Below are 25,746 nucleotides of genomic sequence, written 5' to 3' on the forward strand. Positions count from 1 at the left end.
ACTCGGCCACCCTGGCTTTAAGTGAAGCTAAACTTTCAGAACCTTCTGACACATCAGTGATGTCGCAGCCAACGGAAATACTGGTGTAATATCGATTGTAACAGACCAACTATGTGCACCATACATATGCTTTTCCATTCCAGAGTAAAGTGTTAGCTAAGAAAGTGGTTTTGAAATAATGCATTAAAATAATTGCTGAGAGATGGTGTGGGTTAAATCATGTTAATAATTGTTTTTCAAAGTCTGTTGCATGCGAGTTGACGATCTGAGATTTGCATCTCTGGGGACTGAGCGCCTGGACGGAGGATTTGGGAGCACTGGTGGCGGAATAACAATGGCCTATACAGTACGCAGTCTACAGACACTTTTGCCGAGCTAGAGAGAGATCCAGTCATGATTCTGCATTCATTCCTGTCAGACGTAAATCTTATTACTGCGCCAGGCTATACCTATTGAACTTGATTGCTAGATTTCCAAAAAAGTTACATACTGTGACAAAACGCAGTAAAAAATAAATGTGTTTTATGAATGTATACTGAAAGTGTATTATTGAAGAAATTCATCGTTTTTCTTTGATGTTTTGAGAACGTATGAGTTTTCGTGAGGACTTTAAATTCCATGTGAGTGGAGAGCAAATCTTCTTTTTATTTAATGGATATTACGTGAAGTAGGGAGAGATATTTATTCCTTGCTTGCAGCAAATTACTCTTGGAATTGTTATGCTCGGGTAACACTCGCTTCACACTAATTCCTGCAAACATGACGTCATTTGGACGTCACGTGCAATATCGACGACTGCCGGAACTGCTGTCGACTTCCGTTAGCGTTCGATACGGGCCGTTACAAGATTTCATCCACGTGTCTCGGAGACTGATTAGAATACGTCATTCTCGGAGTGATTTATTATAATTATTGTTATAACTAAGCGTCACATAATCAGTTATATCGACCGTTAATGCCTCCATTTAAGAGCGCTCTCTGAGGAGTGGGTTGTTACAAATTAAGCACGAAACACGCTTGCATTATAAATGTAGTATGCTGTTTCAGGATAACGAACACTGAAAGTTTATCATAAGCACGTCACCATAAAAAGTGAAGCCTTGAAGAAATATTATGAAAACCAAGACAGGAGCCTACTGTGATGTGATAAAGTGCTAGTGTAATGGATTACGTGGTACTTTTTGGAATCGAAAGATGTTGATTCGTACCTCGGCACATGTAAATATTATTGTTTTCATGTTAGTGTTTTTTTAATACTTTCTGGGACTTCCTTATAAATGTAATACAAGTATATTCAGCAGCGTTCGATGTTATTTACGCTTCCGTTTGGTTAAAGAACGAAGGATAAAATAAATATTTACTGATTTCCGAGTGTGTGGTTAGGCCGGAATCTAAGAGGACATCTTAAAATGCACCGAGTGACTCGAAGAGGAATAGCATTAATATTCTTCCTTATCACAAAGTTGATAGAAGATTATGTGATCGTCGATATATCGCGTGATATCAAAATGTCACATTTACAGGAAATGTTGTGAAATGAGTGTTCCCCCGTTATTAGGCGCCCGGAACGGCGGAACTTGCATTATCGTAGGAATCTGGTTAGCAAAAGAAGTGTGATAATAAAGTTATGGTACCAGTAGGACTTTCCGTGCTGTTAATGTAACCGAGCATTTTTCTGTAAGGCACCTGAGTCAAGGCACCAAAACTGATATTAGAATGGAACTGTTGCTCGAGATCCGAATGCTGATCTTCCAGCAGAACCACCACACAATCTTCAGTAAGAGCATAGAGGAGGTACCCGTACTCAGTACATGAGTATTTCTGTGAATCTCTTTTCTTTCTAGAACAAATAATACGTAGAATAAATAATATTTTCTCTAAGGTACTTGTTAGCTACCTTTTGAACCATTCTCGCTAACCCATTCTTAGGGAGTAATAAAAAGAACAAATGCAAGTGGGACTCGTACTGTTAGGGTTCCGTACAAACGTAATCCCGTATACAGATGGTTCGTCCACAGGTTTTGATGAGTGAGTTGGCGAGTAACAAAATATGTGACATAAATGGCTGAATCTTTTTAATTCCATTGGCTTAGAAACTAAAATTCTTTACACTGCCAAGGGAATTAATTGCATGTGTTCACTCTGAGAGACGCTGAGCTCAAATTCAGTATGAGTGAACGCAGAGATCAGAATAATCAGAATATATAACACAGTGATATGACCAGCAGTGACGTGTGCTTCAGAAACTTCGAGCATGACTAAACTAGACAAGGAAAAGCTGTTAATATTTTAAAGAAGAGTAATGAGGAAGATATGGAGACCCGTCTTCGATAAAGGAGAATGGAGAAGAACGAGGAAAGTCACCTCTTTATGAAACAAACAACAATGCTACGGAAGTAGAAGACCGAAAGAATCCAGTGGCTGGACCGCGCCAGATGAAAGACAGTTGATGAAGGCACTTGAGGGAAGAGCAAACACCAGGTGCTCCATACGACGACAAAGGGAGCGCTGTCATGGCGACCTGAAGAAGGACCTAGCATTCCTACGGACTGAAGACATCTGGAGAAACCGAGGACAAAACAAAAAGATGTGGAGGCAGTTTGTGGAAGCAGCACGTGGCTTGCAGGGCCTGCCATCCTGGATATGTAGTGTGCCTCTAGCCGTTCGTGAGAAAAAAAGGGGTCTTAGCAGATGGACAGACAGACAGACGGCCACAAACGACAAAAATATTTTCGTGTGATATAATTACAAATTAAGAATTTTCGCCTTTTTTCCTTTGCTTGTACAGTGAAACCTTGCTTCTAGGCAAATTTCATGATTCTACGTCTACGTAAAGTACCCTGTAAGCTTTGATCAATGAGTTTATATGAAAATAAGTGATATTTATGACCATGTCTTTTGACTGCATTGCTTAGAAGATTACATTTTTGTACACGGGCAAGGGACCTGAGTATCTGGCATGAACATTATACCTCTACCAGTTTCTACGAAAAAGGGGTCTTAAGAGACCGACAGACAAACAGAGAACAAAATGATGCTATAAGTTTGTAATGTTTCCATTTTAAGAAATGCGCTTTAACCATCAGTTGTTTATTTCTGCCGTTAGTCACCTACCAGGATAGATATTCCTTCGAAGGAATATGGAATACTTTTAACTGATCTGTTGTGCTCTACAGTACATCCTGGATGACGATGAATAACCGAAACCGGTAGATGACTAATGGGAGAAATAAACAACTGATGGTAATAACGCGTTTTATAAAGTGATGCTATAAGGTTTCCGTTTCTACCGACTGAGGTACGGAATCCTAAGAAAACGTAACTGTCGTGCGACATTGTTGGCTGGGATATCCCGTGTAATGGATTAATCCACCAGTCAGTAACGGTGGTGTTCTCGGTGCACATTGGGGGCTTTTGTTACGGACTTGTGATACTAGCGTCGTTTGTTATTCGTAGGGAGTAAGAGAGCGTAATCGATGCGTGTGTAGTGTCGTCTTATGTTTGTTTTGTACAATAATGGTGAAAGAACGAAGAGTGTGAAACCAGGTACCGGCACATAATATGCACCTCTCGAATAGCATGGTGGGGGCCACCAAACTTAACGTTCCGATCCGACGGAAGGATCACTACTACGGGGTGATTTGGAATTACTTTTAGAATTTAATTCAAACCATTCGCACAGACACTGATGAGAAACATCTCATAACCTCGTCTCCTCCTCTTGCCGGCCAGATACTGGTAGCTTTAATTTTATCCACCAGCAGGAGTCCAACCTGCTTACCTCCAAGTCGGGGCCAGCGCACAGGCGTGGTTTGGCAATCTCAGATACGTAAGCGAATATCTTAGGCAGGAAAAGAATTTAAGAGATGACTCTCCGGAGAGTTGGTGTAGCTTGAGCTGTCAAAGGATAACAACCGTCACAGCAGTGAATGTCTTTGCTGTGTGTGTTAGTCTTTCAACTTATAAGAAAAGCTTCAACGGGGCCTATTTTACGATAAAGACCAAAAACATTTTAACTCGCCCTCGTAAACCGCTTAGTACAGTTAAAGGACGTTGATGCAATAACGAAGAGGGAGTTCAAAACAAGTGTTCCACTCTGTGTCGGCGGCGACAGCTGCAATCAAGGGCGACGTCGCTTAGCGTCGCAGCGGGAGACGCGCGACGCCACGGATGTGGCGCGGCGTGTCGTGTCGTGTAGTGGCGCACGTCGCGGCCGCTTTTTGTAGCCGTCAGCTGCGTGGGTGTATGTGGGGGGGGGGGGCGGAGGAAGGGGGGTCTTAGGGGGAGGAGAGGGGGGGGGGCAGACGCCTGCCACGCCGCCGCGGCTGCGGCTGACTGTCGGTCGCGCTATGGCTCCGCTAATGGGCCGATGTGTTTCCGAGGGGCGCCTCCCCTGGCACATCCTGCCACACATGGCCGCTATTTCAGGCGCCCCGCGGCCCGACTCAACATCCGCCGCGGCCGTAATACTAGAAGGCGTCCTCTACCTGCCGCACTCCCCGCTCGCGACACACACACCACTATTCGTCGGCGTCTGCGCAAAAGCAGACTTCGAATGGCGTCTAAAGATGGTTCAACATTCCCTTTCCTGGTTTTTTCGCTACCAAATCCTCTTTGTCATGCTAGCGTTACATAAATTAGCATTACTGATGAAACTTCCTGGCAGATTAAAACTGTGTGCGCGACCGAGACTCGAATTCGGGACCTTTGCCTTTCGCGGGCAAGTGCTCTACCATCTGAGCTACCGAAGTATGTCTCACACGCGGTACTCACAGCTTTACTTCTGCCAGTATCTCGTCTCCTACCTTCCAAACTTTACAGAAGCTCTCCTGCGAACCTTGCAGAACTAGCACTCCTGAAAGAAAGGCTTTGCCACAGCCTGGGGGATGTTTCCAGAATGAAAGAAAGGATATTGCGGAGACATGGCTTAGCCAAAGCCTGGGGGATGTTTCCAGAATGAGATTTTAATCTCCCAGGAAGTTTCATATCAGCGAACACTCCGCTGCAGAGCGAAAAATCTCATTCTAGCATTACCGATGTTCGCATTTGGGATTTCATGCTCTTGTATTTTTTCTGTGTCTGTAGTTAAAATTCATGCGAAACACTGTTTTTTTCTTACTGCCCAGATATGTTTCGGCAGATATGGGCAATTATCAGCGTTTTTTATTGAAAAACTGTAAAAACTGATCTTAGGTTCTAACTGACCTGTCAAAATCAGGCCTTTTTGCTCGGTTTTGTTCTTACTTTTGGTTCGGGTTATTTGGGGGAGGAGACCAAACTGCGAGGTCATCGGTCTCATCGGATTAGGGAACGATGGGAAAGGAAGTCGGCCGTGCCCTTTCGAAGGAAGCATCTCGGCATTTGTCTGGAGCGATTTAGGGAAATCACGGAAAACCTAAATCAGGATGGCCGGACGCGGGGCTGAACCTTCGTCCTCACGGAAGCGAGTCCAGTGTGCTAGCCACTGCGCCACCTCTTTCGGTTTCTTACCTTGATTTTACATTACTTGCAGCACCGTTTGTGTGATGTCCTGCACTGACAGCTTGACACCTGCAAACCAGACGATGTAAATGTGTATTTTTATCAGCGAATTAACACCTCCCTTGATTTTAAAATGTCATTTTGGTGTGGCATAATGTTTTGCGTGTATGTTAATTGTTATTAGTTTGTTTTCTTGTGACATATCCTTCTTCTTTCACGTTCTGAGAGCACTGCACACACCCATATATACTGATAGGGGGTGTAGATAATTCCATGAGCATTTCTCCAGTATTTGGATGTCATGAACGCGTAAGCTCCTTTGTACTTTTTGAAATTATGAGGGAGCAGTGTCATCAGAGATGGAGTGTCGTCTAAAGGCTTGCTTGGACCATCGCTGCTTTGCAAGATGCGTGGGAGACGATGCGCACTGTTAATCCTGAGATGAGGAGACATAGTAGTCGGCAGTCGTGTGTCACAGGTAGTATACGGCACAGATAGAGTGGTACGGTTGCAGTTACATTCTGGGCAAGTGGAACATGTTGATTTACGGATTAATTATTTGAGAAGGGGAACGAGACTGAAGCATTTTCAGAAAAATATTGTATTATGATTATTTTGATGAGTAATAAAAAAGATTTAATCCAAGATAATCGATTTTAGATTTTGTACTTCATTATGACAGCTTGTAGTTATGCATTCCTGGTTTAGACATCCTAAACAGCCATGTATAATTTTCAATTTAAATTTATGGGTGGGAATAACTGTTGAATATTTAGTGTCACTTTTACGAGTTGCACTTTTGAAAAGATCTCATTTGATGTTAAAGAATACTTACGTTTATCCACTCAAGATCTGTAAGTTTTTTTGTGCATTAATGTTTGTGAAGCAAATAGAGAGATAATTTTTCAATACAGGACTTTTCTTATCAAAAAGCTATTTAAATTTGATGTTATAAGGTATCCCAAGTCAATATATGCATCCAAAGTCCATACCAAAATATGACTTATCATTCTTAATTGCTCAGATTTGTTATGAACCAAGTACGCTACGCCTTTTTTTTTTTTTTTTAAAAAAAAAAAAAAGAGGGATCACATTGCATCAGGGGTATCTCAGTTGCTACTTATAGCTCCGTAAATGCGACGCGCTTTCAAGACGTGAACAGTGTCACGGTGTTTCCATTGTGCAACAGGTAAGTCGAAATTAAATAATAAACGGGCAGGGAACCAGATAGGCACTTTTAACTTACTTTGTCGCGAGTCAGATTTCGATCACGTTCTCACAGTCGATTTTTTATCTTCAAAGTTAACGAACTCCTGTTTTGAAAGTCCATGTAAATTTATAGATAGCTTACATTGTCAGCAAGAAAAATTGTCATCTGATACCGACTCAGTTTGGCGCCGAATTTGAATTTTGATTACTTTTACCTCTCTATCTCTTTGTGTGTGTGTGTGTGTGTGTGTGTGTGTGTGTGTGTGTGTGTATGTGTTGTAAGCTCCTTTAGCTACTTGTGTTGCCTTTTCTGTGAAGTTCCTTTAATGTGTGGTTTTTGCAGAGTGTAATGTATTCATTTAAAACTTGTTTGCTTTCTGCTGTTGCCTTCTGTATATCGAAGATTTCTTCTGCTTTTTGTGTTATAGACTGTGCCTGGATTTTAATATCTTCAATTATCTTGCTATTGTATATGGGTCGTGGTTATTGGCTATTAGGTGGTCAGCAAATATCTACGGGTGCCATTACTTTTTAGGCTGTGAGGTATTCTGAGAATCTAGTTTTAAAATTAATGCATGTCTGTCCTGTGTACACTGATTGGCAAGTGTCGCATGTAAGATCCTATATGTGTGATCTATGGAATTTAACTGTGGGTGTCTTCCGTGTTCTGAGTTTTTCCTGTGTTGTGTTATCTGTTCTATATCCTTTTTGAAGTCCCTGTTTGCTCAATGTGTTGCCTCTACTGTGAACAATTTTGTTATTGTAGGTGAGCAGGGCAAAACGTAGTACATCGCAATATGAAGCGTTTCCAGTAAAAGTAAGTTCCTAATGTAACCGACAGAAGGCCAAAATCTGAGAACTTTACTTTAAACATAACGATTTTAATATACTGCTTTTTAAAGTGGAACGATGGGAAAGCATTCTGTTTGCACCCTGACTATGTACTTTTTAAATGCAAATGACGAAAGAGCAAGACTTTGAAGCCCTTTGTTGCTTGTTTACATATCAAAAGTTCATTTTCATTAAAGTGAATGTGGTACTGGAATATGAAATGTTGAACAGAACAGTAGGAGATGAGAATTGCATGTTACGCAGTGCTGCGACATTATTTATTGCTATGTGAGTAGTGGTTTTGGCCACCGCGAAACAAAGTTGCAACATGATATTGCTTGCAACATGATATTGCTTTTATAACAACGTGATACGCTTCTCTCCAATTTACTATGCGAATAATAACGCCACTGGACACCTGTACACACAGCACTCAAAATATCTCTCTGTAACACAGCGTACTCTCTATACCTATATGCCGAGGACCTTGTGGTAGCTGTACAGCCAAAGTTTTATTTTACAACATATCTAGACGTTTCTATCGCACACTTCTGGGAGGAACGTGCGTAATCAAGCCAGTGTTTTCCTTAATGGGAAACAGGCTTCCTATTTCGTTTCGCGGAGATATGTCACTGGATTTTAGGGATACCTTTGAGACGTAGCAAGATGAACTGCATCCACCTGCTTCAATTCCACTCATTAGTGTTTGTTTTTCTTTTTTGTTATCTATTACACACGCAATGCATGCAGTATGTATAGTAAATATTGTTACATTCTTATCCAAGTTCTATTTCACAAAGATTTATTATCTGTAGTATAGGTCACAGATTACTGAAGACAACAGTGTAAATAGTTTATATAGAAACACTTCACTTAAAGAAATATTACAAATTTACGGTCGACGGAAAGCATGTGCTCTCCATAATTCGATCTCGCCAATCACTCTATGTTTCAATATTTATATAGCTTATTTGAAAGGCCTCAATGACTCCTTTCAAACAAATGTTTTACTTCTTCTATTCAAAATTGTATTGTTCTAGATTATTCGGAACTTAACATATGATTCTTACGAAATTAAAATGTTACAGTATTGTAACCCCAATTTTTGAGATCTCAAAATTGAATCACTTCCTTGGAACAATATGTTAATTTATGTTATACTGGCTGAGCAACAAATCGTTACATGGGTGTTAATTCCATTCTTCTATTACTCCATCGTCTCCTCCCACTTCTCTCTGTCCAATTCCTCCTGCACCACTCTGTATCCATCCCCTCTTTCTGTATCCATTTTTTTCCTCGCTCTCTTTCTGCCCATCTCTTCACACACCTCTCTCTGTCCACCTTTGCATCCTCACCCCCTCTCCTTCTCTATCCGTCATCGCGATATCATCCACGCCCGCACCTCAGTAGGAAGTTGGTGACTTATACCCTGACGGTATTTCTTTCCGGTTTATAAGACAGTGCTTGTTCTGTGTCTGTACGCGCCAGCACACAGTACCGGTATCCCTGACGAAAACAAGCGTTAAAATAGCGTTTTAAGATGTCTAAATGGAAAAGAAAACGCTCTGTAGGTCACTGTACCGTAAACTCTCTTTTTACAAACGAAGCTTTGCAGTGAGTAATATTTGTATCAGATGGAAATTAACCAAGGGACTTCGGAGGAGATACGTAAGGTATGTGTGATACATACTGTGTACATATATGCCTTATACTCTGCCGTTTAACAACAAATGACTCCGTACATTATGAAAAATTTATCTGTAGTATTCACGCGTCTTACTTCATCTTAGGTCCCGAAACACGATGAGAACATTATTGGTTGTCTGAAACGCTCATTCTCACTACCTGATTGTCACGCTGTGCAGCACAAGTAAAAGACAAATTGCACTTCGTACTTTTAAAAGTATTGCAGTTAAACACAGGTAATAAATGCTAACTGGCCTTTTTTAGTGCACTTTACGTCATCCACTGTCATTCACACTCACATTCTTGGTGGTAGTGAGGAAGGCTTACCCCCAAAATATTTTTATACAAATAGTCAGTCACGTAGCTAACAAATTTGCAATTGCTCCATGTGACGCTGACTATTCTTCAGTGTCATCCCCTCCCCCCCCCCCCCCCCCCTGCCTGATACATTCACAAAGTGCTGTGCTGTGCCGACGTCTCCATCTTAGAGCAGCACTTGCAATCAGCTTCCTCAATTGCTAGTGTTCCAGTCTCTGTCCTCTATAGTTTTTACTCTCCAGCCCCATAGAGTAGCCACAAAGTTATTCCCTGACGCCTCGTCCCGTCCCTTCTTCTTGACAACAATTTCTGCGGTAATGTTCCCTCATTATCATCATTTACGGGCCGCAGGAGGTATTACGCGTCCAACTACTCTTAGGCCAACAACTGCTCCACGTGTGGCTCTTCGCACCCGCCACGCCTACATCCTTTGCCGGATCACAGACTCGCTCCTGGCTGTTTCGAGCGACACACCGCTTGGCGCAGCACCGTCGCGTGCACTGTTTCAAGACTTAAGCCGTCGGCACGCGGACCGTGCATCTGAACGTTGAGCATTGAGCGTTGAGCGCGCCGACTTTCTGACGTCATAGCGTGGAATAGCACGTTCGAGAGTCTTTCCGAACGTGCAGAGCAATATCTGGCATATCAGATATTCTGAGCGTGTGTCTGAGCGTTGACCAATGAGATGGCACAACGCCTCCTACGTCACACGCACGCCGTCTCCCTTCATTACAGAGTTGTGGGGCGCCATATTGGCATTCATTTCTACCTTATACGTATATATGCCTTTTCTGAGCACCAGCAAATTGAGAATCACTTGAAAACCCGTTGTTGACTGTGTGATTCGTTCCAATAAATTAATGAGAAACATCATATTCGTGGCAAAAGAATTATTGTAACTTGCGTATTATGAAAGTAGGCTATTCGAAGGCAGCGACACACTGAAAATCCACCCAAAACGCATTGTTCCTGGTACATTTTGTTATAATTTAATTTTAATTAGTAACATATCTACGATTAAGTTTCCAAGAAGGGCAACATACTATGATTTGTTGGTGAGTGTGTGATGTTGGTTTAGCGTGGTGAGCGGCGCCACTGTTTCTTAATCAAACAGATGTTGAGGCGATGGTTCACGGCTTGCAAAGGCCAATTTTTTCCTAACACTGGTGTTTTTATTAAGTTCTGATACTTTATTATTAGTTTAATATAAGTATATACTATAATATTTGATGTTATGTATATGTAAGTTCACCTCTTTTTGATGGGTCAATTTGTTCGATTGGCTTAATTTAAAGGACAGCTTGCGCTATTTGTGTAAAGATATTTTGCTCGTTTTTCTTTTACGCTTCGTCATTCACATGTTGCAAAGATTCTGCTACTGGGTAGGGACATTGATCAAGTAAGACTGACCTTGGGGTTTTAATAAAATGTGGGAATTATGAAATAATGTGTATGTTATGTGGAGAAGTATTCCAAATTTGTACCTGGAACTTTTATAAGCCTGTGTCCTTACTGATTGAACATGGTACTGTAAGACTGGATGTCATGAACTACCATATATATTATGACTATTAAGGTAAATACATTGTTTGTTCTCTATTAAAATCTTTCATTTGCTAACTATGCCTATCAGTAGTTAGTGCCTTCCGTAGTTTGAATCTTTTATTTAGCTGGCAGTAGTGGCGCTCGCTGTATTGCAGTAGCTTGAGTAACGAAGATTTTTGTGAGGTAAGTGATTTGTGAAACGTATAGGTTAATGTTAGTCAGGGCCATTCTTTCGTAGGGATTACTGAAAGTCAGATTGCGTTGCGCTAAAGAAAATATTGTGTGTCAGTTTAAGCACAGTCGTGTATAAATTTTTCTAAGGGGACATTTCAGTACTTTCCTTTTCGTGGACGATGGAGGAAAGGTGCGTTTTAATAGAGCTAACGTGGGAATTTTATGCTCGCCCCTTGAGTAAACAGTGTGATTTACGACCTAGAAACATCCCTCAACTGATGCTGGAGTGCGTTGCGATCGCGTATGCCACGTTGAGGCCCACGTACCGTATGCACAAGTCGCATCGTTCCTGAGCGTTCAGCAACACGTTGAACTTGGCCCGCTCAACGTTAACGTTCGACAGCACGGTCCGTGTGCCGACGGCTTTAGCGCCACCTGTGCCACCGAGAGCTACGGGCGGTAATAGCTGCCGCCACTTTAACCCCAACAAATCATTCCTTATCCGCAGCTCTGATGTACTGTGCTGTAAGGTGCCTCGGATGTCAACCAAAGTGATCCTGCTACGAAATGCAGTGATATCAAACACAATCACCAGTGATTATCGGGCCGTATAGCTGACGACAGTAAAGTTGGGGCGTCTCCAAACACGTTTTTAGCCTGGAATCTCATTGACTGGAGTATAATTGTCTTTAGGGATGAGTTCCGCTTCGAATTGACCCCAGGTGACCAGTGAAGGCGTGTCTCGAGATGCCTCAGACAGCAATGGGTTACCAACCTAACTGTCCCTTGCCATACGGCCCGACAAATATCCATGTGGAACACGTATTGGTTTCACCGCGGTCTTCTAATACTCAGCCACAGACAACGGGCCTGAAGATGAAGTTGACGCAACGTCGAAACTAGTAGCCACACAAATATGAGATCTTAAATACATCTGGAGGAGTTTCATTTTCAATATAAAAATTATGTCAGCTGGTGTCCCACAATCATCCAATTTAAATATGGATGTACGAAGATTAAATATAAGTGGCGCTTAGGGGTGCCATTTCCTTTCGTGGCAGGAACTCTTTGGCTGTCATCCGTGTCACCCCAGCACCACAGCTCGACGCCGACAATATTCTACCCCCCATTTCGTTGGCCCTCATGGCAAGCCATCTTGTACCTACATATCAGCAAGCTAATGCCCACCCGCACACGACATTGGTTTCTACTGCTTCTCTACATACTTGCCAGGCCCTACCTTCACCATTAGCTCGCCGGATCTCTCCCCACTTGAGAACATTTCAAGTATAGTGGACAAGCCATCCAACCAGATAAGCATTTTGACGATCTGACGAGCCAGCTGGACAGAATTTGGCTCAATATCCATCAGGAGGACATCCAGAAACTCTATCAGTCAGTGCCAGGCCTAGTAATGGCTTGCTTAAGGACCAGACGTGGTTCAATACGATACTGATTTGTACAATTTGTGAAGCTCTTTCTCTTGAGTAAATCATCCAATTTTTCTGAGATTTTAATCATTTGTTTGTCTACATCTACATTTATACTCCGCAAGCCACCCAACGGTGTGTGGCGGAGGGCACTTTACGTTCCACTGTCATTACCTCCCTTTCCAGTTCCAGCCGCGTATGGTTCACAGGAAGAACGACTCTATGAAAGCCTCCGTGCGCGCTCTAATCTCTTTAATTTCACATTAGTGATCTCCACGGGAGGTATAAGTAGGGGGAAGCAATATATTCGATACCTCATCCAGAAACGCACCCTCTAGAAACCTGGCGAGCAAGCTACACCGCCATGCAGGGCGCCTTTCTTGCAGAGTCTGCCACTTGAGTTTCTTAAACATCTCCGTAACGCTATCACGATTACCAAATAACTCTGTAACTAAACGCGCCGCTCTTCTTTGGATCTTCTCTATCTCCTCCGTCAACCCGATCTGGCACGGATCCCACACTGATGAGCAATACTCAAGTATAGGTCGAACGAGTGTTTTGTAGGCCACCTCCTTTGTTGACGGACTACATTTTCTAAGGACTCTCCAATGAATCTCAACCTGGTAGCCGCCTTAACAACAATTAATTTTATATGATCATTCCACTTCAAATCGTTCCGCATATTTACTCCCAGATATTTTACAGAAGTAACTGCTACCAATGTTTGTTCCGCTATCATATAATCATAATATAAAGGATCCTTCTTTCTATGCAAAACATAACATTTGTCTATGTTAAGGGTCAGTTGCCACTCCCTGCAACAAGTGCTTATCAACTGCAGATCTTTCTGCATTTCACTACAATTTTCTAATGCTACAACTTCTCTGTATACTACAGCATCATCCGCGAAAAGCCGCAAGGATCTTCCGACTCTATCTACTAGGTCATTTATACACTCCTGGAAATGGAAAACAGAACACATTGACACCGGTGTGTCAGACCCACCATACTTGCTCCGGACACTGCGAGAGGGCTGTACAAGCAATGATCACACGCACGGCACAGCGGACACACCAGGAACCGCGGTGTTGGCCGTCGAATGGCGCTAGCTGCGCAGCATTTGTGCACCGCTGCCGTCAGTGTCAGCCAGTTTGCCGTGGCATACGGAGCTCCATCGCAGTCTTTAACACTGGTAGCATGCCGCGACAGCGTGGACGTGAACCGTATGTGCAGTTGACGGACTTTGAGCTAGGGCGTATAGTGGGCATGCGGGTGCCCGGGTGGACGTACCGCCGAATTGCTCAACACGTGGGGCGTGAGGTATCCACAGTACATCGATGTTGTCGCCAGTGGTCGGCGGAAGGTGCACGTGCCCGTCGACCTGGGACCGGACTGCAGCGACGCACGGATACACGCCAAGACCGTAGGATCCTACGCAGTGCCGTAGGGGACCGCACCACCACTTCCCAGCAAATTAGGGACACTGTTGCTCCTGGGGTATCGGCGAGGACCATTCGCAACCGTCTCCATGAAGCTGGGCTACGGTCCCGCACACCGTAGGCCGTCTTCCGCTCACGCCCCAACATCGTGCAGCCCGCCTCCAGTGGTGTCGCGACAGGCGTGAATGGAGGGACGAATGGAGACGTGTCGTCTTCAGCGATGAGAGTCGCTTCTGCCTTGGTGCCAATGATGGTCGTATGCGTGTTTGGCGCCGTGCAGGTGAGCGCCACAATCAGGACTGCATACGACCGAGGCACACAGGGCCAACACCCGGCATCATGGTGTGGGGAGCGATCTCCTACACTGGTCGTACACCTCTGGTGATCGTCGAGGGGACACTGAATAGTGCACGGTACATCCAAACCGTCATCGAACCCATCGTTCTACCATTCCTAGACCGGCAAGGGAACTTGCTGTTCCAACAGGACAATGCACGTCCGCATGTATCCCGTGCCACCCAACGTGCTCTAGAATAAGTCAACTACCCTGGCCAGCAAGATCTCCGGATCTGTCCCCCATTGAGCATGTTTGGGACTGGATGAAGCGTCGTCTCACACGGTCTGCACGTCCAGCACGAACGCTGGTCCAACTGAGGCGCCAGGTGGAAATGGCATGGCAAGCCGTTCCACAGGACTACATCCAGCATCTCTACGATCGTCTCCATGGGAGAATAGCAGCCTGCATTGCTGCGAAAGGTGGATATACACTGTACTAGTGCCGACATTGTGCATGCTCTGTTGCCTGTGTCTATGTGCCTGTGGTTCTGTCAGTGTGATCATGTGATGTATCTGACCCCAGGAATGTGTCAATAAAGTTTCCCCTTCCTAGGACAATGAATTCACGGTGTTCTTATTTCAATTTCCAGGAGTGTATATATTGCGAAAAGCAATGGTCCCATAACACTCCCCTGTGGCACGCCAGAGGTTACTGTAACGTCTGTAGAGGTCTCTCCATTGATAACAACATGCTGTGTTCTGTCTGCTAAAAACCTTTAAAGCCAACCACATAGCTGGTCTGATATTCCGTAGGCTCCTACTTTGTTTATCAGGCGACAGTGCAGAACTGAATCGAACGCCTTCCGGAAGTCAAGGAAAATAACATCTACCTGTGAGCCTGTATCTAATACTTTCTGGGTCTCATGAACACATAAAGCGAGTTGGGTTTCACACGATCGCTGTTTCCGGAATCCATGTTTATTCCTACAGAGTAGATTCTTGGTTTCCAAAAACGACGTGATACTCGAGCAAAAAACATGATCTAAAATTCTACAACAGATCGACGTCCGAGATATAGGTCTATAGTTTTGCGCATCTGCTCGACGACCCTTCTTGAAGACTGGGACTACCTGTGCTCTCTTCCAATCATTTGGAACCTTCCGTTCCTCTAGAGACTTGCGGTACACGGCTGTTAGAAGGGGGGCAAGTTCTTTCGCGTACTCTGTGTAGAATCGAATTGGTATCCCGCAAGGTCCAGTGGACTTTCCTCTGTTGAGTGATTCCAGTTGCTTTTTTATTTCCTGGACACTTATTTCGATGTCAGCCATTTTTTCGTTTGTGCGGGGATTTAGAGAAGGAACTGCTTCCTCTGTGAAACAGCTTTGGAAAAAGGTGTTTAGTATTTCAGCTTTACGCGTGTCATCCTCTGTTTCGATGCCATTATCATCCCGGAGTGTCTGGATATGCTGTTTCGAGCCACTTGATGATTTAACGTAAGACCAGAACTTCCTAGGATTTTCGGTCAAGCCGGTACATAGAATTTTACTTTCGAATTCACTGAACGCTTCATGCATAGCCCTCCTTACGCTATCTTTGACATCGTTTAGCATCTGTCTTTATATTTACAGCAGATTTACCGGTTTGTGTCCCATTCGAATAATTTCTTCGTGATATGTCACTTTTGCTTTGTTTCTTTCTTTCTCCTTCTTCTTCTACTTCTTCTTCATTTTTACTTTTACTCTGTAAGTGAATAAATGTTACGCATTGCACATAAATGGACGAAAGATCCCCATACTACTCGATTGGGCTGTTGATGCCATGTCATAGGACCCAGTAACACACGTACAATGCATATGTGATACAAACGACAGTAAGAAAACAAAAGTAGCTGTACGAGAGGCAGATGCCAGTGTGAGAAATGAATTTTACCCACAAAATAAAAAGCTTACAAAACGCTCGGTTGACCGGTTCTTGTCAACTGCTCAGTAGTCTTGGATCCCCCTTAGTTCAAATTAGGAAGTAGACCAAATAAAGCAAAGAACAACATCTTTCTTGACATAGCATGGTTAGTCATCCATTTATTGTCTGAATCTTGAATAGTCTCATTTTAAGAATCCATAAATTTCCCCGTGTTATTAAATTTGGTGGTGCCTAGATGCTAAGCCGACGGAGGTATCTGTAAAATAGAGGTCTATGGCAGCAACTTAATGAAGAAATTTGCCAGAAGGTGGTAGTGTCGGCAAGTCAGGATGCATGGATTGGAAGGTTTGTAGAGGATGGGGCACAGTCGAAATGGAATGGAGGATATGGGATGGAAAGCAGTGGATGATGTTAATGGAACAGGAGAGGTGTGGAACTCTTGGAAGGGAAAAGCATGCCCATATGGCTTCACTACAGAGAATGAAATGTGTTAGGCGGCGAGGAGCTGAGAGCGGTAAGGTTGCAGGGCACAAAATACAAAAAACATTACGCACTCATAAAAAGGCTTTTTTTAATAATTTGTAAATTGATGCTTTTATTTTCCTGTGAAATACGTGAAATTTAACAATCCCGAAATGAATGTGGAATACCTAATAGCTTAAAATTGGGAAATTTTCAGTTGAGGCTTAACATCTAAGCATCAGCTAAACCTTTTGTCCCAAATAAATTGTAAAAAGCAAAGTACAGGTTCCGGCCTAAACTAAAGCAGACAGAATGTATTTCGTTTAATCCATATTCCAAAGCAAAGTCCATAGATCATCAATAAACGCTTAGTGAACGTCCACCAATACGCCCAGCAAATCAAAACAACCAAAGGGTAGTTACAAAACATAGTAAAATACGCTGAAGCGCCAAAAAACTGGTACAGGAATGCTCAAATACAGAGATACGTAAAGAGGCAGAATACGACGCTGCGGTCGGTAACGCCTAAGTTAGACAACAAGTGTGTGCAGAGTTGTTAGATCGGTTACTGCTGCTACAGTGGCAGGTTATAAAGATTTATGTGAGTTTGAACGTGGTGCTGTAGTCGACGCACGGGCGATGGGACACAGCATCTCCGAGATAGCGATGAAGTGGGGATTTTTCCGTACGACCATTTCACGACTGTACCTTCAATATAAGGAATCCAGTAAAGCAACGATTTCCGACATCGAAGTGGCTGCGAAAAGATCATCCAAGAGTATGACGGACGACGACTGCAGAGAAATGTTTAGCCTGACAGAAATGCAGCCCTTCGGCAAATTGCTGCAGATTTCAGTGCTGGACCATCAACAAGTTTCAGCGTGCGAGCCATTCAATGACACATAACAGATGTGGGCTTTCGAGCCAGAGGCCGACTCATGCACCCTTGATGACTGCACGACAAAGCTTTACGCCTCGCCTGGAAAGGTCAAAACACATTGAACTGTTGGTGACTGGAAACATGTTGCCTGGTTGGATGAGAACCAGTCTCGTATCGAATTGAATCGAGTGTATGTACGTGTACGGGTATGGAGACAATCTCATGTCCGCAGGTGACTCTTCTAGTTGTGGAGGCTCTGGAATGGTGTGCGGTGTCTTCTAGTTGGAGTGATATGGGACCACTGTTACGTCCAGATACGATCTGACAGGTGAAACGTACGGAAACATTCTGTCTGATCACCTGCATCCATGTTCATTGTACAATCTGAAGAAGGACAATGCGACTCCCCACACGTCCAGAATTGCTATAGAGTGGCTCCAGGAACACTGTTCTGAGTTTAAGCATTTCTGCTGCCCACCAAACTCCCCAGACATAAACATTATTGAGTATATCTGGGATGCCTTGCAAATTGCTGTTAAGAAAAGATCTCCACCCCTCGTACTTTTACGGATTTACGGACAGCCCTGGAGGATTCATGGTGTCAGTTTCCTCCAGCACTACTTCAGACATTAGTCGAGTCCGTGCCACGTCGGGTTGCGGCAATACTCCGTGTGCGTGGGGGCCCTACACTAGATTAGGCAGGTGTACCAGTTTTTTTGGCTCATCAGTGTATAAGTTCCAGAGAAATTTTACTGGGATCCAAATTTCTCAAGGTAGTTCCATAAACGAATATATACATAAAATTTAAGCAACAACGCCCACAAGCTTTCAGCTAAAACATAAAACAGTGAAATTAATACTGAGTAAAAAACAAATTCCGCAAGGCCAGCAGAAGTAATATTCATAAATTACAAACCCGACTCAAACGCAGTACTGTGGTATACACAGGATTCTTTAGCAACGTAAGTTAGCCGTGTTGGAACAGGTAAACTGTTTGAATAAAGTCCGTTTTATCTCAAACCCAAAAACACATAACATAATGAACCCTGCGTCATAGCGGATAGCTCCGAACCAAAATTCGCAATCTACACACTATGTTCTCGCCAAACAAGTGCAACCAGCGCCGATGACCACCGCAGATAAAGCCCACTTTGCACGTGAATTCTGTTGCGACAAACAGCAGGTCAAGTTCCATGGCCGTATTACACCAATCCCAAGTCATAAACTTGTCTGGGATGTAAGATGGTACAATGGACAATGATACAGGCACTCCAAATGAGATTCAGTCTTGGCAACTGCTCATAATGTCTTAAAGCTACAGTTCATTATTTCCAGGTCCCGGCGGAGGTTCGAGTCCTGCCTCGGGCATGGGTGAGTGTGTTTGTCCTTAGGATAGTTTCGGTTAAGTAGTGTTAAGCGTATGGACTGATGCCCTTACCAGTTAAGTCCCATAAGATTTCACACACATTTTAACTTTATTTCCAGAGCTGTGTATGACCACGCGATCCCACAAATACTGCAACAAAGTCGCAACACCAAAAAGGTAGGCGTGTTTCTGCATCTGATAAAGATTTTTATTAAAATTTCACATCAGTCTCATGAGAGTGACGCAATTAGCACTACTATGAGAATACAAATCAGGGTGGCTTTAAATACTCCCTGTAATGGTCGTGGGTTTTTGTTTCCTCTGGGACTATACGTGGTGAGCTGATGTTAATGAAGAATTCCTTTAAGCGACAAAGACACCATTATGAACTCCTTAAAGAGTTTGAACGAGGTCGTGTAACAGGGTTACGATAATCTGATATTAGTGAAATGCTTCTCAGGAATGTAGCCGCTGTGCTTGATTACTGGCAGAGAATATACGGTCCCAAGAAGACCGGCCTCCGGACGACCACGTGGCACTACCGAATGGGGAATACCATCGTTTCCAGCGTATGTCTCTATCGCATAGTACTGCATCTGCAAGAGCAATATGAACAGCAACTGACACCTCAGTGACAGAAAGATTTGTTAAAAACAGATTACTTCAAGAAGAGCTCCGATCCAGACACCCTGCAGCGACCATTCTACTGCCCCCAAAACACCACCATTTGCGAGCTGAGTAGTATCAAACGAGAGCTGTTTGAAAGTCAAGGTGGAGCTCTGTTGAGTTTTCTGACGAAAGGTGGTTTATAGAAAGCACAGAAGCTGAAATCGTTATAGGTACAGAAAGCTGGCTAAAGCCTGAATTAAGTTCTGCAGAAATTTTTACGACGTCTCAGACGGTGTTCAGGAAAGATAGATAGGCAGAATTGGTGGTGGAGTGTCTGTCAGTATTGGTTTATCCTGTCGTGAAGTCGAAGTAGATACTTCGTGCAAATTGGTATGGGTGGAGGTTATACTTCACAGCCGAACTAAGTTAATAATTGACTCCTTCTACCGACCCCCAGACTCCGATGATATAGTTGCTGAACAGTTCAGAGAAAATTTGAGTCTCGTAACAAACAAGTACCCCACTCATACGCACTTCAACTTTCCCTCGATATGTTGGCAAAAAACCTGTTCAAAACCGGTGGTAGGCAGAAAACATCTTTCGAGATTGTCCTACATGCTTTCTCCGAAAATTATTTGGAGCAGTTAGTCCACGAACCCACGCGAATTGTAAATGGTTGCGAAAACACACTTGGCCTCTTATCCACAAACAATCCAGAGCTAATAGAGAGCTTAATGACTGATATAGTGATTAGTGATCACAAGGTCGTTGTAGCTAGGCTCAATACCGTTTCTTCCAAATCCACCAGAGACAAACGCAAAATAATTTTATTTAAAAATTTGATAAAGTGTCACTAGAAGCCTTCCTAAGAGACAATCTCCATTCCTTCCGAACTGACTATGCAAATGTAGACGAGATGTAGCTCAAATTCAAAGATACAGTAACAACAGCAATTGAGAGATTCATACCTCATAAATTGGTAAGAGATGTAACTGATCCCCCATGGTACACAAAACCGGTCCGAACGCTGCTGGAGAGGCAACGGAAAAAGCATGCGAAGTTCGGAAGTACGCGAAATCCCGAAGATTGGCTAAAATTAACAGACGCGCTAAATTTGGCACGGACTTCAATGCGAGATGCCTTTAATAGGTTCCACAAGGAAACATTGTCTCGAAATTTGGTATAAAATCCGAAGAAATTCTGGTCGTATGTAAAGTACACAAGTGGCAAGACGCAGTCAATACCTTCGCTGCGCAGTGCCGATGGTACTGTTACCGACGACTGTGCCGCTAAAGCGGAGTTATTGAACGCAGTTTTCCGAAATTCCTTCACCAGGGAAGACCAATGGAATATTTCAAAATTTGAAACGCGAACAGCTGCTAGCATGAGTTTCTTAGAAGTAGATACCTTTGGGGTTGCGAAGCAACTCAGATCGCTTGATACGGGCAAGTCTTCAGGTCCAGATTGTTTACCGATTAGGTTCCTTTCAGATTACGCTGATACAATAGCTCCCTAGTTAGTATTCATATACAACCCCTCGCTCACCGATAGATCTGTACCTACAAATTGGAAAATTGCGCAGGTCGCACCAGTGTATAAGAAGGGTAGTGGGATTAATCCATCAAACTACAGACCTACATCATTAACGTCGTTTGGCAGTAGGGTTTTGGATCATATACTGTATTCAGACATTATGAATCACCTCAAAGGGAACGATCTATTGATACGTAATCAGCATGGTTTCAGAAAACCTCGTTCTTGTGCAACAAAGCTAGCTCTTTATTCGCACGCAGTAATGACCGCTGTCAACAGGGGAGCTCAAGTTGATTCGGTGTGTTCGTAGGAGTAGGCCAGTTGAGGGCTGCAGCCGACCTGTCTGTGTGCTAGACATACTGGACCTATACCAGGAGCTACGATTTAGAGTGCGATTTCGTACTTCAATAGGAACACTGTTGTAGTTATTCAACGCACTCTGACTGTAAATTTGTACAGCCTGGTGATTCGAGTTGTTATGCTGCCTTTCATGAAGAGCATTCCAAGCGATGGTTTCCAACAGGATAACGCTTGCCCACATGCCGCTGTTGTACCCCAACACGCTCTACAGAGTGTCGGCATGTTGCCTTCGCAAGGCCGATCATCAGATCAGTCTCGAGCACGTATGGGACATCATCGGACGACAACTCCAGTGTCATCCAAATGGTTCAAATGGCTCTGAGCACTACGGGACTTAATATCTGAGGTCATCAGTCTCCTAGAACTTAAAACTAATTAAACCTAACTAACCTAAGGACATCACACACATCCATGCCCGGGGCAGGATTCGAACCTGCGACCTTAGCGGTAGCGCGGTTCCAGACTGAAGCGCCTAGAACCGCTCGGCCACACCGGCCGGCAGTGTCATCCAGAAACAGCCGACCCTGTATTGACCGTCCAAGAGAAATGGGCTTGGAAGTCCATCTCACAAACTGACATCCGGCACTTGTGCAATACAATGGATGCATGTATGTCTGCATTCTTGCATTCAAAATTCTGGCGGTTAAACTGGCTATTAATGTACCAGCATTTCATGCACCACTGGCCATTAAAATTACTACGCCACGAAGATGACGTGCTACAGACGCAAAATTTAACAGACAGGAAGAAGATGCTGTGAACTGCAGATGATAAGCTTTTCAGGGCATTCACACAAGGTTGGCGCAGATGGCGACACCTACAACGTGCTGACATGAGGAAAGTTTCCAAGCGATTTCTCATACACAAACAGCAGTTAACTGGCGTTGCCTGGTGAAACGTTGTTGTGGTGCCTCGCCTAAGGAGGTGAAATGCGTACCATCACGTTTACGACTTTGATAAAGGTCGGATTCTAGCCTATCGCGATTGCGGTTTATCGTATCGAGACATTGCTGCTGGCGTTGGTCGAGATCCAATGACTGTTAGCAGAACATGAAATCGGTGGGTTGAGAAGCGTAATACGGAATGCCGTGCTGGATCCCAACGGCCTAGCAGTAGAGATGACAGGAATCTTATCCACATGGCTGTAACTGATCGTGCATCCACGTCTCGATCCCTGAGTCAACAGATGGGGACGTTTGCTAGACAACAACGATCTGCACGAACTGTTCGACGACGTTTGCAGCAGCATGGACTATCAGCTCGGAGACCATGGCTGCGGTTACCCTTGACGGTGGATCACAGACAGGAGCGTCTGCGATGGTGAACTCAACGACGAAAGTGGGTGCACGAATGGAAAAACGTCATTTTTTCGGATGAATCCTGCTTCTGTTTACAGCATTGGGATGGTCGCATCCGTGTTTGGCGACATCGCAGTGAACGCACATTGGAAGCCTGTATTCGTCATCGCCATACTGGCGTATCACCCGTCATGATGGTATGGGGTGCCATTGGTTACACGCCTCGGTCACCTCTTGTTCGCATTGACGCCACTTTGAACAGTGGACGTTACATTTCAAATGTGTTACGACCCGTGGCTCTACCCTACATTCGACCCCTGCGAAACCCTACATTTCAGCAGGATAATGCACGACCGCATGTTGCAGGTCCTGTGCGGGCCTTTCTGGATACAGAAAATGTTCGACTGCTGCCTTGGCCAGCATATTCTCCAGATCTCTCACCAATTGAAAACGTCTGGTCAATGATAGCCGAGCAACTGGCTCGTCACATTACGCCAGTCACTACTCTTGATGAACTGTGGTATCGTGTTGAAGCTGCATGGGCAACTGTACCTGTACACGCCATCCAAGCTCTGTTTGACTCAGTGCCCAGGCGTATCAAGGCCGTTATTACGGCCAGAGGTGGTTGTTGTGGGTACTGATTTCTCAGGATCTATACACCCAAATTGCGTGAAAATGTAATCACATGTCAGTTCTAGTATAATATATTTGTCCAAGAATACCCGTTTATCATCTGCATTTCTTCTTGGTGTAGCAATTTTAATGGTCAGTAGTGTATATGAAACGGCTTTTTTCGCGCTTACATTACCCTGTGATGTTACAATATTAATCAATTAAAAATGTTACCTAGACAAATGTATTCGCTAAATTTCACTATTATTCGTTAATTATTTTTGGGTGTTACAACATTTTTTTTGTGACGATGTGCTTTCTAACAAATGTGTGAAGGCGTATGTGTTTCATTCCAGAACAATGACGTTGTGTTGTGGCTTCATGTGTAGGTGATTCATAATGACGGTCGGAATTTTTTGTTATCCTCTGTGAGACGTATGTGTGGACGAATGGGTCGGCTGTGGTGATGACATGCTGAGCCGTTGTAAACGCCACTTAGCCGCGTCTGGCGGAAGCGCTCCCAACAGCTCGCGCTGTCGCCATCAACTATGGAACAGGACACTGGCGGCTGGAGGCGCGACGCTGCGCGGCTGGAGACTCGGCCGTGTCACGTCGGGGCGGCGCGCAGGTGGGCCGCGTCGCCCACTCTCCCTTGCTGACGCCGCTGGCCCAGCCGTGGCGTCGGCCGCCCCCGCCGTGTCCCCCTTACGTGTCTCCCGTAAATTACGGCGGCGGGGGCGCCGCGACGCCGGCGCAGCTCGGGTTGCCAGCCGTCTATTTCCGGCGCCGCGGCGTCTCGTCGGTGCGCGCGTCTCCCGGAACGTAAACAACGCGGCTCTGTTCGGCGGTTTTCATTCAAGGTGGAGAAGACGTGTCATTAGACGTGCAGTACGACTGACGTTCATTTCACGGCTCGGGAGAGGCGGGGAATGCCGCCCGTAAGTGTCGATTGTTTTGCTTCTATACGTTTCAGGAGACGATGCAACAGGGACCATGAATTTGTATACTTGTGGTCTTAACTGCGATTTCCAGCACTGGTCATTAAAACATGCAACAGCACGGACGACAGAAATAAACGAGTTTTTATTCATTAAGCTGAAACTGCTCTTGGTTGTGTCAAATATATGATTCTGTCTGAGTGACAAAGAAACTTAGGTCCGTTTTCACACCTCACTTTCCAATACTTTAAAATGATTCATATGGCTCTAAACACTATGGGACTTAACATCTGAGGTTATCAGTCCCCTAGACTTAGAACTATATAAACCTAACTAACCTAAGGACATCACACACACCCATACCCGAGGCAGGATTCGAACCTGCGACCGTAGCAGCAGGGCTGTTCCCGACTGAAGCGCCTAGAACCACTCGGCCACAGCGACCACCTTTCCAATATTACTCGAATTTGGAGTAGGTATTAAAATCCATGGAGAAGAAATAAAAATGTTGAGGTTCGCCGATGACATTGTAATTCTGTCAGAGACAGCAAAGGACTTGGAAGAGCAGTTGAACGGAATGGATAGTGTCTTGAAAGGAGGATATAAGATGAACATCAACAAAAGCAAAACGAGGATAATGGAATGTAGTCGAATTAAATCGGGTGATGATGAGGGAATTAGATTAGGGAATGAGATACTTAAAGTAGTGAAGGAGTTTTGCTATTTAGGAAGTAAAATAACTGATGATGGTCGAAGTAGAGAGGATATAAAATGTAGACTGGCAATGGCAAGGAAAGCGTTTCTGAAGAAGAGAAATTTGTTAACATCGAGTATAGATTTAAGTGTCAGGAAGTCATTTCTGAAAGTATTTGTATGGAGTGTAGCCATGTATGGAAGTTAAACATGGACGATAACTAGTTCGGACAAGAAGAGAATAGAAGCTTTCGAAATGTGGTGCTACAGAAGAATGCTGAAGATTAGATGGGTAGATCACATAACTAATGAGGAAGTATTGAATCGGATTGGAGAGAAGAGAAGTTTGTGGCACAACTTGACTAGAAGAGGGGATCGATTGGTAGGGCATGTTCTGAGGCATCAAGGGATCACGAATATAGCATTGGAGGGCAGCGTGGAGGGTAAAAATCGTAGAGGGAGACCAAGAGATGAATACACTAAGCAGATTCACAAGGAGGTAGGTTGCAGTAGGTACTGGGAGATGAAGAAGCTTGCACAGGATAGAGTAGCATGGAGAGCTGCATCAAACCAGTGTCAGGACTGAAGACCACAACAACAACTATTGTATATTTATACAGGGTGAATAACTTAAAACTTGCACAGCAGATGTTGCTGTTGATGTGACGTTGTCACCAATTGGGAGT

This window comes from Schistocerca gregaria, chromosome 4, assembly GCF_023897955.1.
Source record: "Schistocerca gregaria isolate iqSchGreg1 chromosome 4, iqSchGreg1.2, whole genome shotgun sequence".
In the NCBI taxonomy this organism is placed as follows: Eukaryota; Metazoa; Arthropoda; class Insecta; order Orthoptera; family Acrididae; genus Schistocerca; species Schistocerca gregaria.